Genomic DNA, 18,459 nt, shown 5'->3' with positions numbered 1-18,459 from the left:
TTCTAATTTTTTGTTTTGTTTCGTCTTTTATTTTTTTGAAGACGGTGTCATGCCATTCCAGTACCAACCAAGAAGACATCATTGGGAGCTATGTACGCTGTGAGGAAAACGACAGGACCAGGTAAGTTTAACTTCAGTTTGATTGATAGCTTGGAAAGTAATGAGGGAGCGTAATTTGTTAAGTTTATCCTGAAATAAACATTTTGTTCGGATTTAAAAGGGGCTCCATGCTCAAATTTTCCATTTGCTGGAGTCAAAATAAAAATTGGGGACTCGATAATGTAAGATGCTATTGTGTTTGATACCCTTCAATTGCAATTTAAATATAAAGGGCCATACATTTTTTGACAGAAATTCTTCAGTTTCGTTTCCAAATTGTAATCAAAAGAACATCAAGTCTGAGCTTATGTACAGACCAATTTGTTTTTGCTGTATGATGATGTCATGCTCTGAAAGAGCGCAGTTTGTATTCTGCACCATTTTAACTTGACAAACTGTTACTGTTACTGTTATTGTTATTGTTATTATTGTTATCAGCATTTGATTTTTAGGTTTCGAAATCAAGCATCTGAAAGCACATAAGTTTGTGTAACAAGGGTGGGTGTGCTTTCTTTCATTATTGTCTTGCAGCTTTGACGATCAATTGAGCTCAAATTTTCAAAAGTTTTTACTTGATGCATATGTTGACATACGTCACCAAGAGTGAAGACTGGTCTTTGACAATTACCTGTAGTGTCCAGTGTCTTTAAGCCTTAATTAGTCCACAAACTGTCCTGTCGGTTTCTTCTCAAAAAGTTCTTGAAAGTTGGTTTAATGGAAACAACATGAATATTGTTCGACTGTGAAGTAAATTTGAGAGAAAGAAAGCATAACAAATTATCATCGAAAAACTCAAGGACTCAATTTTGGGATGCTCTTTGTAATAATGGACCAATTGAAGGTGGAGGTTTTACACTTGATATTTTGACTTGATTGACATATTTTCAGGAGTCTGCAGTTCTGCTGGGAATGTGGTGTACTACCTGTCGATGACTGAAGCTCACAAAACAAAGGTACATAGCTAGAGAATTATCTCTTTAATCTCGTCTTTATGTGAATGCTGGAATGCAGGCGGCGCCGGTGGTGGAGCTTAAGTTGCGCTGGATGGATGAGCATTTGGGAGGGAAGGATCAGAGCTGTCCTTGGCCGGTGATGCGTGAGAGTTGATTGCTGGCTGGATGTGAATTGCATTGGAGTGTGACATTCTTTAGGTGAGCTGCTGCTGGGAGGGTTGGCTTGAGGATGGGTGACCAGATGTCCATAACGAAGAAACCTATGTCTCGTGAAACTTTATGATGTGCTTGTATCTCGATGGCCTCCCTGACTCTGCATTGGTGTCAGGACTGTAATGGAGCTATGAGTTTGGCTTGATTCCAATTGATGATGTGGTCGTGTTCTTGTGAATGTTTGATGATGGCTAATTTGTCGAGGTGTCCCAGTCTGCCATGTGCATTGTTTCCTTGATTCTTGTTGAGATGCTGCGCCAGGTTTCCGCGAAGTACACTTTACTGCAATCACAGGGAATGCGGTAAACGCCTGCTTTGTCTTGAGTGTCTCGCTTGTCCTTGTGTGTGTGGAATGATGCTTGAATCTTGTTTGTTGCTGTGTGGAAGATCTTGACTTGAGCTTGACTGAAGATACTTTGAAACTTGTGAGAAGTGTGGCCGATATATGGGAGGGTGATTGCAGACTTGAACTCTGGTCGTTCATCTGTTGTGAGACTTGGCTTGGGCTGGCTAAGATTGAATGTCTTGTAGTCGTTAAGTTGAAGTGAAGTCTTGATGTGGTGTAGTTCCTGCTTCAAGCTGCCTTTGTCACAGTTGTTGAAGGCCCAGCAAACCAAGGTGTTGCAGACAGCAGATATGAAGCGAGGATGATGGAATGATGAGTTGTGAAGGTATCTATCGGGGTGTGTTAGCTTGCAATGTACCGTTTGGGCTAAAGTGCCATCAGCTTGTCTTGTTACTTGGACATCTAGGATGGAGATAGTGTTGTTTTGTTCTTGTTCCATGGTGAATTGGATGTGTGGATGTTGACTGTTCGGGTGATGGAAGAACTCTTGGAGTGCTGTCTTGTCGTAGGGCCTAACCACAAAGGTGTCGTTAATGTAGCGGAGCCAGAGGTTAGGGCAAAGATCGACCTTCTCGATGCTGTCAAGTTCAAACTCCTCCATGAACAAATCTGCCAGGACCGGGGATAGAGGATATCTCATGGCGGCCCCAGAGGTTTGTTCATAGAATTTGTCTCACCACCTGAAGCTGGAAGCGTAGATGCTGGTGATGAGGAGGTTGTGGACTTGTTCTGGAGTGAGGTTTGTGCGGTCTGTCAGTGTACGTTCGGCTTAAAGGCGTTGTTTGGCGATGTTGCATGCTTCTTCGATTGGTATGTTGGTGAACAGTGACACGACATCAAAACTGACAAGGATATCAGTTGGACGGAGATGTATGTGCTTGATGATGTCGACTAACTTGCTTGAGTTGTTGATGTGATGTTCAGTGAGGCCAACTAGTCGATGGAGGTTCTTGGTGAGGCGTGTTGCAATGTTGTAAGAAGGTGAACCCTGGGATGCCACGATGGGGCGAAGAGGACCATCTTGCTTGTGGATCTTGGGTTGGCAGAAGAAACGTGGGCAGGTGAATGCGGATGGCTTGAGGTGATGGTACGTGGTGTTGTCTATGACTTGCGCTCGATAGAGAGTACAGAGTTTGGTGGTGATGGTGCGTCAATGACTGGGCTGGGGTTCCTTGGCAGGCGTTGGTAGGTATTAGTTGACAGGATTTCATTTACTTGGTGGTCACAATCCTTTGTAGACATGACCATAGTGGCATTACCTTTGTCCGCTGACATGATGTGGATGGACTTGTCTTTGTGCAGGGCTCAGATATCGGCATTTTCTCGCCTGCTTGTTTAGGGTCTTGGTAACCTGGTGTTTAAAGTCTTTGCAGAATTTGGATGCGGACTTGGTTGGCGACTGTCTTGTCCAGATGTTTGAGTGCAGGTTCAGTGGACTGATTGATGTCTTTGACTTAAATCATGCGAGGTGTGCAGGCGCCCACACATTGCACGATTCCAGTCAAAGATATTATTCAGTCTACCGAACCTGCACTCAAACATCTAGACAAGACATTCGTCAACCATGTCCGCATCCAGATTCTGCAAACTCTTCAAACACCAAGTTACCAAGACCCAACACAAGCAAGCAAGAACACACCGCTATCCGAGCCCTGCACAAAGATAAGTCTATCCACATCATGTCAACGAACATTGGTAATGCCACTGTGTTCATGTGCACAACAGATTCTGATCACAAGGTAACCGACATCCTGTCAACTGATACCTATTGACGCCTGCCAAGTAACTCCTGTTCAGTCATCGAACGCACCCCCACTGCCCAATTCTGCACTCTCTATCAAGCGCAGGTCATAGACAACACCATGTACCGTCACCTCAAGCCATCCGCATCCGCCTGATCACGTTTCTTTGGCCAACCCAAGAGCCACAAGCCAGATGTTCCTCTCCGTCCCATCGTGGCGTCCCGGGGTCACCCACCTACAATACTGCAAGACACCTCACCAAGACCCTCTATCCACTAGTTGGCCTCACTGAACATAATATTAACAACTCAAGCAAGTTCGTCGACATTATCAAATACATACATCTCCGTCCAACTGAGATCCTTGGCAGTTTTGACATCATGTCACTGTTCACCAACATACCAACTGAAGAAGAATGCAACATCGCCGAACAATGCCTTCAAGCCTAACCTACACTGACAGAACGCACAAGACTCACTCCAGAACAAGTCCACGACCTACTTATCACCTGCTTCTCCGCTTTTAGATTCAGGTGGCGAGACACATTCTACGAACAAACCTCTTGGGCCACCATGGGATCTCCTCTATTTCCAGTCCTGATGGATTTGATCATGGAGGAGTTTTAACTTGACAGTATCAAGAACGCCAATCTTCGCCCCAACCTCAGGTTCCGCTACATTGACGACACCTTTGTGGTTTTGGCCCAACGGCAAGACAGCACTCCAAAAATTCTTCCATCAACTGAACAGTCAATATCTACGTATCCGATTCAACATGGAACAAGAACAAAACAATGCTATCTCCTTCCTAGGTGTCGAAGTATCAAGACAAGCTGATGGCACTCTAGCCCACACGGTACATCGCAAGCCAACGCACACCGACAGATACGTTCACAACTCATTATTCCACCATCCTTGCTTCAAGTCTGCTGTCTCCAACACCTTGGTCCGTTGGACCTTGGACACCTGTGACAAGGGCAGCTTGAAGCAGGAACTACAACACATCCAGACATCACGTCAACTTAATGGCTACAAAACTTTCAACCTCAGCGAGCCCAAGCCAAGTCTCACACCAGATGAACTACCAGAGTTCAAGGCTGCAATCTCCCTCCCAAACATTGGCCTATCTTCTCACAAGCTTCAACATATCTTCATTCAAGCTCAAGTCAAGACCTTCCACACAGCATCAAACAAGATTTAAGCATCACTCCACACACACAAGGACAAGCAAGACACTCAAGACAAAGCCAGCGTTTACCACATTCCCTGTGATTGCTGTAAAGTATACATCGTGGAACCAGGGCGCAATATCTCAACAAGAATCAAGGAACACAAAGCACATGGCACACTGGAACACCTCAACAATTCAGCCATCATCAAATATTCACACGAACACGACAGCATCATCAAGTGGAATCAAGCCAAACTCACAGCTCATGCTATGAGTTTGGCTTGATTCCAATTGATGATGTGGTCGTGTTCTTGTGAATGTTTGATGATGGCTAATTTGTCGAGGTGTCCCAGTCTGCCATGTGCATTGTTTCCTTGATTCTTGTTGAGATGCTGCGCCAGGTTTCAGCGAAGTACACTTTACCGCAATCACAGGGAATGCGGTAAACGCCTGCTTTGTCTTGAGTGTCTCGCTTGTCCTTGTGTGTGTGGAATGATGCTTGAATCTTGTTTGTTGCTGTGTGGAAGATCTTGACTTGAGCTTGACTGAAGATACTTTGAAACTTGTGAGAAGTGTGGCCGATATATGGGAGGGTGATTGCAGACTTGAACTCTGGTCGTTCATCTGTTGTGAGACTTGGCTTGGGCTGGCTAAGATTGAATGTCTTGTAGTCGTTAAGTTGAAGTGAAGTCTTGATGTGGTGTAGTTCCTGCTTCAAGCTGCCTTTGTCACAGTTGTTGAAGGCCCAGCAAACCAAGGTGTTGCAGACAGCAGATATGAAGCGAGGATGATGGAATGATGAGTTGTGAAGGTATCTATCGGGGTGTGTTAGCTTGCAATGTACCGTTTGGGCTAAAGTGCCATCAGCTTGTCTTGTTACTTGGACATCTAGGATGGAGATAGTGTTGTTTTGTTCTTGTTCCATGGTGAATTGGATGTGTGGATGTTGACTGTTCGGGTGATGGAAGAACTCTTGGAGTGCTGTCTTGTCGTAGGGCCTAACCACAAAGGTGTCGTTAATGTAGCGGAGCCAGAGGTTAGGGCAAAGATCGACCTTCTCGATGCTGTCAAGTTCAAACTCCTCCATGAACAAATCTGCCAGGACCGGGGATAGAGGATATCTCGTGGCGGCCCCAGAGGTTTGTTCATAGAATTTGTCTCACCACCTGAAGCTGGAAGCGTAGATGCTGGTGATGAGGAGGTTGTGGACTTGTTCTGGAGTGAGGTTTGTGCGGTCTGTCAGTGTACGTTCGGCTTAAAGGCGTTGTTTGGCGATGTTGCATGCTTCTTCGATTGGTATGTTGGTGAACAGTGACACGACATCAAAACTGACAAGGATATCAGTTGGACGGAGATGTATGTGCTTGATGATGTCGACTAACTTGCTTGAGTTGTTGATGTGATGTTCAGTGAGGCCAACTAGTCGATGGAGGTTCTTGGTGAGGCGTGTTGCAATGTTGTAAGAAGGTGAACCCTGGGACGCCACGATGGGGCGAAGAGGACCATCTTGCTTGTGGATCTTGGGTTGGCAGAAGAAACGTGGGCAGGTGAATGCGGATGGCTTGAGGTGATGGTACGTGGTGTTGTCTATGACTTGCGCTTGATAGAGAGTACAGAGTTTGGTGGTGATGGTGCGTCAATGACTGGGCTGGGGTTCCTTGGCAGGCGTTGGTAGGTATTAGTTGACAGGATTTCATTTACTTGGTGGTCACAATCCTTTGTAGACATGACCATAGTGGCATTACCTTTGTCCGCTGACATGATGTGGATGGACTTGTCTTTGTGCAGGGCTCAGATATCGGCATTTTCTCGCCTGCTTATTTAGGGTCTTGGTAACCTGGTGTTTAAAGTCTTTGCAGAATTTGGATGCGGACTTGGTTGGCGACTGTCTTGTCCAGATGTTTGAGTGCAGGTTCAGTGGACTGATTGATGTCTTTGACTTAAATCATGCGAGGTGTGCAGGCGCCCACACATTGCACGATTCCAGTCAAAGATATTATTCAGTCTACCGTACCTGCACTCAAACATCTAGACAAGACATTCGTCAACCATGTCCGCATCCAGATTCTGCAAACTCTTCAAACACCAAGTTACCAAGACCCAACACAAGCAAGCAAGAACACACCGCTATCCGAGCCCTGCACAAAGACAAGTCTATCCACATCATGTCAACGAACATTGGTAATGCCACTGTGTTCATGTGCACAACAGATTCTGATCACAAGGTAACCGACATCCTGTCAACTGATACCTATTGACGCCTGCCAAGTAACTCCTGTTCAGTCATCGAACGCACCCCCACTGCCCAATTCTGCACTCTCTATCAAGCGCAGGTCATAGACAACACCATGTACCGTCACCTCAAGCCATCCGCATCCGCCTGATCACGTTTCTTTGGCCAACCCAAGAGCCACAAGCCAGATGTTCCTCTCCGTCCCATCGTGGCGTCCCGGGGTCACCCACCTACAATACTGCAAGACACCTCACCAAGACCCTCCATCCACTAGTTGGCCTCACTGAACATAATATTAACAACTCAAGCAAGTTCGTCGACATTATCAAATACATACATCTCCGTCCAACTGAGATCCTTGGCAGTTTTGACATCATGTCACTGTTCACCAACATACCAACTGAAGAAGAATGCAACATCGCCGAACAATGCCTTCAAGCCTAACCTACACTGACAGAACGCACAAGACTCACTCCAGAACAAGTCCACGACCTACTTATCACCTGCTTCTCCGCTTTTAGATTCAGGTGGCGAGACACATTCTACGAACAAACCTCTTGGGCCACCATGGGATCTCCTCTATTTCCAGTCCTGATGGATTTGATCATGGAGGAGTTTTAACTTGACAGTATCAAGAACGCCAATCTTCGCCCCAACCTCAGGTTCCGCTACATTGACGACACCTTTGTGGTTTTGGCCCAACGGCAAGACAGCACTCCAAAAATTCTTCCATCAACTGAACAGTCAATATCTACGTATCCGATTCAACATGTAACAAGAACAAAACAATGCTATCTCCTTCCTAGGTGTCGAGGTATCAAGACAAGCTGATGGCACTCTAGCCCACACGGTACATCGCAAGCCAACGCACACCGACAGATACGTTCACAACTCATTATTCCACCATCCTTGCTTCAAGTCTGCTGTCTCCAACACCTTGGTCCGTTGGACCTTGGACACCTGTGACAAGGGCAGCTTGAAGCAGGAACTACAACACATCAAGACATCACGTCAACTGAATGGCTACAAAACTTTCAACCTCAGCGAGCCCAAGCCAAGTCTCACACCAGATGAACTACCAGAGTTCAAGGCTGCAATCTCCCTCCCAAACATTGGCCTATTTTCTCACAAGCTTCAACGTATCTTCATTCAAGCTCAAGTCAAGACCTTCCACACAGCATCAAACAAGATTTAAGCATCACTCCACACACACAAGGACAAGCAAGACACTCAAGACAAAGGCAGCGTTTACCACATTCCCTGTGATTGCTGTAAAGTATACATCGTGGAACCAGGGCGCAATATTTCAACAAGAATCAAGGAACACAAAGCACATGGCACACTGGAACACCTCAACAATTCAGCCATCATCAAATATTCACACGAACACGACAGCATCATCAAGTGGAATCAAGCCAAACTCATAGCTCATGTACAGTCCTGGCACCAATGCAGAGTCAGGGAGGCCATCGATTTACAAGCACACCATACAGTTCCAGAAGACACCGGTTTCATCATTAACGACATCTGGTCACACATCCTCAAGCCAACCCTTACAGCAGCAGCTCACCACAAGAATGTCACACTACAATGCACACACATCCAGCCAGCAATCAACTCACACGCATTACCGGCCAAGAACAGCTTTGATCCATCCCGCACAAATGCTCATCCATCCAGCACTTCTAAAGCTCGACCATCGCCTGTAGTCCAGCATTCTCCTGAAGACGAGCAGAATATACTGTTTGAAACGTCGAGACCAAACCGGGTCTTTCCAGAGCCAATACTCACCGTTAAGAGGTTTACACATAGGGCGGATATCTGCCTTAGACTGTCTTAGCTTAGTCAGTCATTAAGCCTGTTGCAATAAGCCGGTCTTAGATAAGTCGGTGAAAAATAATGAAATACGAACAAATGTCCCATAATACTTAGCACTCTGCAGGCACTGGCGGTACGGCATTGTTCTTATTGCTTTGGTTTAAATCACCGGATATCAAATCTGTGAGTTGTATCATTTTTACTTTTGGGAACATATACATTTACGATACAGTCACCTTGATCATCATCATAATGCCTCCCATGGGTGTAATATATTTCTAAAATACAATCTCATCCTAGAGCTCTTTGTATCAAATCATCTACAACTAACAAATTCTTATTTCTCCACACCATGCAAAGCTTCAAACAATACATATCCCAGATGGGATTGAAGCGCAACAAACCTAGGTAGAATAGCTACAGAATGATCTCTTTATATTTAAAACTCTATTTCGAGATGCATTTTTCTCATTGTCTGTATTTTTTCTTTAATTTTTTTTACGGCGACGATGAGCCATCTGCCTATGGGAGACCAATGGAAACTGCACATGCCATTCCAGCAGCCATGAAGACTTCAATGGGAGCTGTGTATCTTTGAGGAAAACTACAGGAAAAGGTAAGTTTATTTTAAGGTGGATTGATAGCTTGGGAAGTAATGAGGGAACATATTGATAGCTTTGGAAGTAATGAGGGACCGTAAGTTGTTGAGATTTATCCTGAAATCAAGATTATGTCTAGATTTAAAAGGGGCTCCGTGCTAAAATTTAGCTTTGCAAATCACCAGTTTTCCAATTTTAAACCTCGCGGCATGAATATTATTCTATGGTGAGAAGTGTTTACTGAGAATAATGATTTTGTAATGACTTGATTGGCATATATTTCAGGAGTCTGCAGTTCTGCTGGGGATGTGGTGTACTACCTGCCTATGACCAAAAGCCATGATGCAACAGTGCCCGACTATTCGGACAGCATCCCAGTTGTCATTTAAGTGCACCAAACATAGGTAGATAGCTAGAGAATGATCTCTTTATCTCTAAACTCTTGCTGGCGAAGTGCATTTTTCTAATAGTTTGTAATTGTCATTTATTTTTTATGGCGTCGGTGAACTGGTTAAATGTTTAACCATCTGCCCATGGGAGTCCAATGGAAACTGCACATGCCGGCCATGACGTAATCATTGGGACCTTTGTACGCTGTGAGGAAAATGACAAGACAAGGTAAGTTTATTTTTAGTTTGATTGATGGCAAACTTTGTGATTTTGACTGGAGCATAACTGTTTTCCTCTTCTGGATTAGTGATGTGAAAAAAATAACATTGTAGTACATGTGCCAAATACAACCTTGCAACATGAACTATAATTATTCTACAGTAAAAAGTATTTGGTGAAAATAATTATACTGAAATGACTTAATTGACATATATTTCAGGAGTCTGCAGATCTGCTTGGGATACCTTCTGATCTTCTGATAACAAGCGCCAACATGAAAACGTCCGAGAGGATGCCTGCCTATGCGGACAACATCCCAGTTGTCATTGAAGTGCACCAAACATAGGTAGTTAGCTAGAGAATGATCTCTTTAATCTCGAAACTTCGTTTCGCAGTGCATTTCATTTGCTCGGATCCTTTTTGTTCTTAAGCAGCTCTATGAAATTTGGCCCTGATGGTCCAAGTCTTCATATGGTTTGTACTGATGCGAGTACATTGTAATTTTCTGGAAGATGATTGTGACGACTGCGTGTCAACAAAGACCATGAAGATGTGACGTCACAGTACAAAGAGATACATCATGGCTTGAGGAGATAGACTTATTTCTCAGCTACTCACCAGGGTCCTAAGTGGAATTTGAAGGTATGATCTGTTTTAGCGAAGCTTGAGATGAAAGTGTAGAAATCCATTCAAGTGCAGAAACCAGACATTTCTTAGGTTTCATAATTCAAACATAGTTCCCATATACCTTAATAATAATAATAATAAACAGTTCTTATATAGCGCAAATTACAAAATAAAGTCTCAAAGGGCTTATATGATTGAAAAGATGGGTTTTAAGTTTAGATTGAAATGTTCGTAGCATGGCACAGTCTATGTTGTTGGGAAGAGAGTTCCATAGTCTTGGAGAAGCATATTTGAAGGAGCGATGATCGTTGACCTTGCCTGAAAACTGTATGTTAAAGCGTGCGCCAGGAGGGTCACTGAGTGAGGGATATGCATACTTAATAAAAAGCAATTACATGTATTGATATAGTATACACACATCTTTGACCTTTAAATCCAAATCTCAATCTAACTGTTTTTTCTTTCTTTTTTGATCATATTTAATACAGGATTAACACGGTCGAACATCTTCGAGTTGGACACGTGAAGATGCTGTGCCATCTTATGCAACACCAATTAAACTCTTGCTTCACCACCTCATCTACGGCGTCATGACAACAGATGAACATTGTCAACAGAATGAACCCCAAGAACACAAACGAGACGGAGAGGCAGACCAAGTTGGCGTGGATGCGACAAGCGCAAGAACGATCAAGTTGGAATGGTGATGAAGAGGCCTTCCTTCTGCAGTATGTAGCGACATTATCTAGATAGATAGACATTTTTCCACTTACACAAACATATTTGCTCAGTACAAAGTCAAGACAACATAAGGTTATTTGTAAAAGTAAACTCATTACCGATAAAAAGTAAACAAGTGTGTTAAGGACTGTATATATGTGGTGATTTATGTAATGAAGTTTTGTATTGTAATAATGAATTAAATATAAATTGTAACTTTTATTTTGTGTCACTCTGTAATTCAATTAGTTATTATTCTAATTGTTTACATGGTATCTGTTCTGGGGTACCCTCACATGGTGGCCACCATGTTTTTTTACTGGTTACTTTATGAAGACATGTAAATATTGTGACACACTTGGGGTTTAGTAACTCTTGTTAAAGTTTGTAATATCAAAGGTCATGACCTTGTGGATGTGTGTTTGAGTACTCATAACCAGGTTTATAATTACAAAGGTCTAGACATTGTCCATGGTATTTATTAAGGGTAATCAGTTCAGTTTTCGAGTACTCGTAACGACGTTAAACAAGTGTGTTAAGGACTGTATATAAGTGGTGATTTATGTAATGAAGTTTTGTATTGTAATAATGAATTAATTATAAATTGTAACTTTTATTTTGTGTCACTCTGTAATTCAATTATTTATTATTTTAATCTTTTACATGGTATCTGTTTTGAGGTACCCTCACATGGTGGCCACCATGTTTTTTACTGGTTACTTTATGAAGACATGTCAATATTGTGACACAATTGGGGTTTAGTAACTCTTTTTAAAGTTTGTAATGTCAAAGGTCTAGACCTTATGTGTGGTCGAGTACTCATTAACCAGGTTTATAATTACAAAGGTATAGACATGGTCCATTATATTTATATGGATAATCAGTTCAGTTTTTGAGTACTCTTAACGACGTTAAACAAGTGTGTTAAGGACTGTATATGAGTGGTGATTTATGTAATGAAGTTTTGTATTGTAATAATAATTAATTATAAATTGTAACTTTTACTTTGTGTCACTCTGTAACTCAATTATGTATTATTCTAATTGTTTACATGGTATCTGTTCTGGGGTACCCTCACATGGTGGCTACCATGTTTTTTACTGGTAACTATATGAAGACATGTAAATATTGTGACACACTTGGGGTTTAGAACTCTTTTTAAAGTTGGTTAGTTCAAAGGTCATGACCTTGTGTGTGTTTGAGTACTCATTAACCAAGTTTATTATTACAAAGGTCTAGACATTGTCCATGGTGTTTATTAAGGGTAATCAGTCCAGTTTTTGATTACTCTTAACGACGTTAAACAAGTGTGTTAAGGACTGTACTTAAGTTGTGATTTATGTAATGAAGTTTTGTATTGTAATAATGAATTAAATATAATTGTAACTTTTATTTTGTGTCACTCTGTAATTCAATTAGTTATTATTCTTATTGTTTACATAATATCTGTTCTGGGGTACCCTTACATGGTGGCCACCATGTTTTTTTACTGGTTACTTTATGAAGACATGTAAATATTGTGACACACTTGGGCTTTAGTAACTCTTGTTAAAGTTTGTAATATCAAAGGTCATGACCTTGTGGATGTGTGTTTGAGTACTCATAACCAGGTTTATAATTACAAAGGTCTAGACATTGTCCATGGTGTTTTTTAAGGGTGATCAGTTCAGTTTTCGAGTACTCGTAACGACGTTAAACAAGTGTGTTAAGGACTGTATATAAGTGGTGATTTATGTAATGAAGTTTTGTATTGTATTAATGAATTAATTATAAGTTGTAACTTTTATTTTGTGTCACTCTGTAATTCAATTATTTATTATTTTAATTGTTTACATGGTTTCTGTTCTTGGGTACCCTCACATGGTGGCCACCATGTTTTTTACTGGTTATTTTATGAAGACATGTCAATATTGTGACACAATTGGGGTTTAGTAACTCTTTTTAAAGTTTGTAATGTCAAAGGTCACGACCTTGTGTGTGTTTGAGTACTCATTAACCAAGTTTATAATTACAAAGGTCTAGACATGGTCCATGGTATTTATATGGATAATTAGTCCAGTTTTCGAGTACTCTTAACGACGTTAAACAAGTGTGTTAAGGACTGTATATAAGTGGTGATTTATGTAATGAAGTTTTGTATTGTAATAATGAATTAATTATAAATTGTAACTTTTATTTTGTGTCACTCTGTAATTCAATTATTTATTATTCTAATTGTTTACATGGTATCTGTTCTGGAGTACCCTCACATGGTGGCTACCATGTTCTTTACTGGTAACTATATGAAGACATGTAAATATTGTGACACACTTAGGGTTTAGAACTCTTTTTAAAGTTGGTTATGTCAAAGGTCATGACCTTGTGTGTGTTTGAGTACTCATTAACCAGGTTTATTATTACAAAGGTGTAGACATTGTCCATGGTGTTTATTAGGGTAATCAGTCCAGTTTTTGAGTACTCTTAACGACGTTAAACAAGTGTGTTAATGACTGTACATAAGTGGTGATTTATGTAATGAAGTTTTGTATTGTAATAATGAATTAAAAATAAATTGTAACCTTTATTTTGTGTCACTCTGTAATTCAACTATTTATTATTCTAATTATTAACATGGTATCTGTTCTGGGGTACCCTCACATGGTGGCTACCATGTTTTTACTGGTAACTATATGAAGACATGTAAATATTGTGACACACTTGGGGTTTAGAACTCTTTCTAAAGTTTGTTATGTCAAAGGTCATGACCTTGTGTGTGTTTGAGTTCTCATTAACCAGGTTTTTAATTGCAAAGGTCTAGACATTGTCTATGGTATTTATACGAATAATCAGTCCAGTACTCTTAACGACGTTATACAAGTATGTTAGGGACTGTATATAAGTGGTGATTTATGTAACGATTTTTTGTATTGTAATATGGAATTAATTATAAATTGTAACTTTTATTTTGTGTCACTCTGTAATTCATTTATTTATTATTCTAAATTGTTTACATGGTATCTGTTCTGAGGTACCCTCACATGGTGGCCACCATATTTTTTACTGGTTACTAATTGAAGACATGTAAATATTGTGACACACTTAGGGTTCAGTAACTCTTTTTAAAGTTTGTAATGTTAAAGGTCATGACCTTGTCTGTGTTTGAGTACTCATTAACCAGGTTTATTATTGCAAAGGTCTAGACATTGTCCACGGTATTTATTAAGGGTTATCATTCCAGTTTTTGAGTACTCTTAACGACGTTATTTGATTACAAGGTTATAACATTGTTTATGGTGTTTATTTACGGTTTCGAGTACTCATTATCGAGGTTTTGTAATTACAAAGGTCATGCCATTTTCTAGGGTTTTATTAAGGAATAACAGTGCGAGGACCCGGTCTTCACTGCGAGGTAATGACCGGGTTGGTGGCTGGCGCTGTTAGGTTGACATTGGTTGCAATGTTTATTTAGAGTGTTTGAGTACTCATTAACGATGTATTATGATCTCTTTTAACTGTTAATTGTGGGGTGGGAGATGACAACCTTCACGTGGTCCACCCTGTTGTTAACTAATTGTCATCAAACAATAGAGCTTTATAAACATGTTTACATAGCTCTATGCACCAAACCAATTTTGTAATGACAATGTCATGACATTTTCTTTGGTGTTTATTTAGAGAGTTTGAGTACTCATCAAGGTTGACATTGGTTGTAGTGTTAATTTAGGGTGTTTGAGTACTTATTAACGATGTATTAAGATCTCTTTTAACTGTTAATTGTGGGGTGGGAGATGACAACCTTCACGTGGTCCACCCTGTTGTTAACTAATTGTCATCAAACAATAGAGCTATATAAACATAGCTCTATGCACCAAACAAATTTTTTTAATTACAAGGCCATTACATTTTCCATGGTGTTTATTTAGGGGGTTTGAGTACTCATTAACGATGTAAATTTTAAACGATCTCTTTAAACTGTTATTTGTGGGATGGGAGATGACAACCTTCACGTGGTCCACCCTGTTGTTAACATATTGTCATCAAACATTAGAGCTATGAACATGCATGTTTAAAGCTCTATGCATCAAACCATACCCTTTTCATGAAATGTAAATTGCACATAGCGCGTGCGCACTAACATTTTGGTTGGCAAAAAATGTAGGAACATCAATCGGGCTGTTTTATACACGGGTAACGGGTGCGTGACGCAGACGCGATTGTATGTCTGCTTAGTGCACAACTCAGCCTCGCTACCATGGGAAGCCCGCCGTATCAATACCTCGTCACTAACCCCTGGTAGTGATGTACTGGGAAAAAACACTCATTGGCTCAGGAAATTTGTTATGCATTAGATGTCAAGTGCGTGCGCGCGTAGTTTTAAGATATTTGCGTGTTGATCACGCCCGCGTTTTTTATGACACGAACACGTTTTTTCAAAACAAAAACAAACACATTCTTTAAGATTTAAGACATGTGTGTGCGCGTAGAAAAGATTGAATAATGAATACGTACCCTCAATAATGGCTCATTTAAATGTGCTAGCATATAGCACATTTAAATTGGCCAATTCCAGGGGGGTTATGATCGAGCAAGGCATGCTGGGAAAAAATGGCGCAGTGAGATCGATCACCCCTGGGAACAAAGTTGTGCGCATGCGAGAATGTAATGAGCATGTTTCCAGAAAAGTGTCAATCGACCCCAGCTCCATATTCATGGTACGCGCGCATCAAAACGTGTTTTGAATACATAATGAGCTGTGGGTGTCTTTTTTAAAAATTCAATGATATCTAAACCTCAAGTTTGATTAAATAAATGAATCAGTTTTATGAATCATAAAGGTTTACATTTTCGATCAAGCTAATTGTTTATTAATTTAAAAAAATATTTCGAGAGGTTTTTTTATTTAAAAAAAATTAAGTTTTTGTACTAAAATTTAAGCCTCAGAATATGTCTATTTTTGTTATGTAGATTTGAACAAATGTGTGGAAAGGTTGTTTGTTCTTTTTTGCAAATCACTTGTTTATTTTGTATGATGTTACCGGAAATAGTCAGATCCGTGTGCGGCGTGTGCCGTCTCCGTTTTTAAGGAAACTCATTTTGGGGAAGATTATGCTGTTTAGTGTAGCCCGTTCGTCGACACGCAAAAGAAACAAAACAAAGCGCCCACCTAGCGCTGCTGGAATAGAACGCGCGTGTGTCATGTAACCCTGACGTCATAATCAATTCCATAAAAAAATTATGAAATTGTAACATTTTGCCCCTGTTTTTGACACCGAAAAAAATGTGTTTCCCGGTTTCCCGCAGTACAAATTTAAAAACCTAACACAGCAAAATTCTTCAAGATACTAAAAATGTACATTACAATCTCTAACGTAATGGGAAATAGTCAGGGTCACGGCAACCGTGAAGGGTTCATCAAAGAGGAGTTATATTCATAACACACTTTGCGACGGTTTTTCTTTAAAATGTGCATAAGGTTAAATAAATTTGACAACCCTTCATTTAGAAAAACATCTCAAGATAATCCTCCTTCATTTCAAGTGTTGTTCAAATATTTCCCACCAAGCGGAGCGGTTTACTGACGCGCTATTGAACACTCAGATTTTCTCATGAATTCTCAAAGGGTCTTCTCAAAGGGTCTCAAAAGCGCCTATTCTGATCACGATTTTGCAAAGAAACTCTGCGCGTCAGCTTCATTATCTCGTATGACTTGATGAACTTTTAAGAATGTTCATGATCAGTCCATGCACCAAACAGTTCGTGACATGTTCATCACAGCAGTTCATGAACCAAGTTCATGAACTGTTCATCCATTCCATTAATGGACAAGTTTTAAAGTTTTGTGTGTTTTCATAAAAGTCCATTTATAAGCTTTCTTTGCAGTTAATGAACTCTATGAATAATCATAACTCAACTGTGTATTAACTTAACTCCCTGTTTACAAATTGGTATACATTTTTCTTCCAGCTTGAATTATTTCCAGTTTCTGTATGTCAGTGATAGTAGTGATCATTAATATCATGATTACCAAGCACTTTTCTCTGACGATTTTTTTTCTGCCCTTTAGGTGTACAGTAAGATTTAAAAATTTCAATTTATTTGCCAGGTTAACATTACGCATTTATGAAATAAAGACATTGATCATGTGAAACAAGAAACAACTGTGTGATGTAGAATGATCATTTTAAAATAATAGAAAATACCCTGCCCTGTAAAACACTCTGCATTGTTTTTTTGTCAAAGGAAAATGTGCCTGGGTGAATTATGATTAATTTTGTTCGCCTAAAAAAACTCGGGCAAAATCCGAGTTGGTTTCCCTGGATTTTGAAACTTGGCACGGTGACAGTTTTATTAAAGAGATAGTTACAAAGTAGTAGCGTTTGATTTGAAGAGCATCGTTGGTTATCAACTCTTATTCTAGAACTTAAAACGTCACTTTGTATACAATGAAACAGTCAACATAGGAAGAATTTTCCCTGACGGAATACAATGTAGAAAGGGTTACGATAACGCCTCTTTTAAGAATAGTATTCCATTTTGGGGGGTCAAGCGTTTGAACCAAGAAGTGAACGATATCATTGTAGGGCCTACCAACTGCTGTACTCCTTTACCGCACTCATAAAGTTTTATAGCCTACATATCCCAGAGTGAATACGGTCCAAATGGAAAGAACTTGGTCAAAATAAGAAGAATAATTCCTTTAGACACACAATCTGAGATAATAACCGCGGTGATGCTTCTTACATTCATTTTGTTGGTACATGGGGTACGTGTACATGGGTATAGCCAGTTTCTCTTATCGGCTAAGCTATACTTTTCTGTGCTTAAAGCAAGTTTTTTATGCTTACCGGCATAATGAAATTAGGCCTTATACATTCCAGTCTATTTCCTGGCAGGCAATACATGTCACTGCTCATGAAGAACAATTTTGTATAATAACGACCAAATATAAGGCTTGATTTCTAAATGTTTGTCAATTGTTTTCTTGTCTGTCTCGTCTCATGCAGTGTTTTTTCTTACAAGCTATTGCTTACCAAAACGGGCCCGTACTCTGTTTGCTTATAAATTGATGTTTACTCTTACGTAAAGAAATTTTTGGATTTACTCCGTAATACACGTAACTTTTGTTATTCTTTTTTGAGAATAGGGAAATAAAATCATGAGATCAACTCTACAGTGCACAAAAGTGTCAAGCCGTAATGACATGTAATTTCACCATGCCACAGCAATTCACATGATTCGAATGTCATCATTTAGTAACCCCTGTTATGTGTTATAGTAATTCCACAGATGTAAGGAATAAAATGAGGTATGTTGGAGTAGTATAGGATTTTTTTTTAAATGGGAGAAATTT

At 40.2% G+C, this 18,459-nt stretch overlaps 1 protein-coding gene and 1 long non-coding RNA gene across 24 annotated transcripts in view; both read left to right on the top strand.

Annotated features, from left to right (window-relative positions):
- LOC139938390 (uncharacterized) overlaps positions 1-18,459 on the top strand; it is a 205,872-nt gene that overhangs the window by 161,036 nt on the left and 26,377 nt on the right. The gene's annotated exons all lie outside the window — the stretch shown is intronic.
- Positions 9,669-11,685, top strand: LOC139938970 (uncharacterized). Its single transcript, XR_011786246.1, has 3 exons — positions 9,669-9,791; positions 10,003-10,424; positions 10,898-11,685. It is a non-coding gene; the product is annotated as an uncharacterized lncRNA (long non-coding RNA).

The sequence above is a fragment of the Asterias amurensis genome, chromosome 6 (assembly GCF_032118995.1).
Source record: "Asterias amurensis chromosome 6, ASM3211899v1".
In the NCBI taxonomy this organism is placed as follows: domain Eukaryota; kingdom Metazoa; phylum Echinodermata; class Asteroidea; order Forcipulatida; family Asteriidae; genus Asterias; species Asterias amurensis.
The sequence above is the reverse complement of the archived record's forward strand: the minus strand, read 5'-3'. Positions and strand labels throughout refer to the sequence as shown.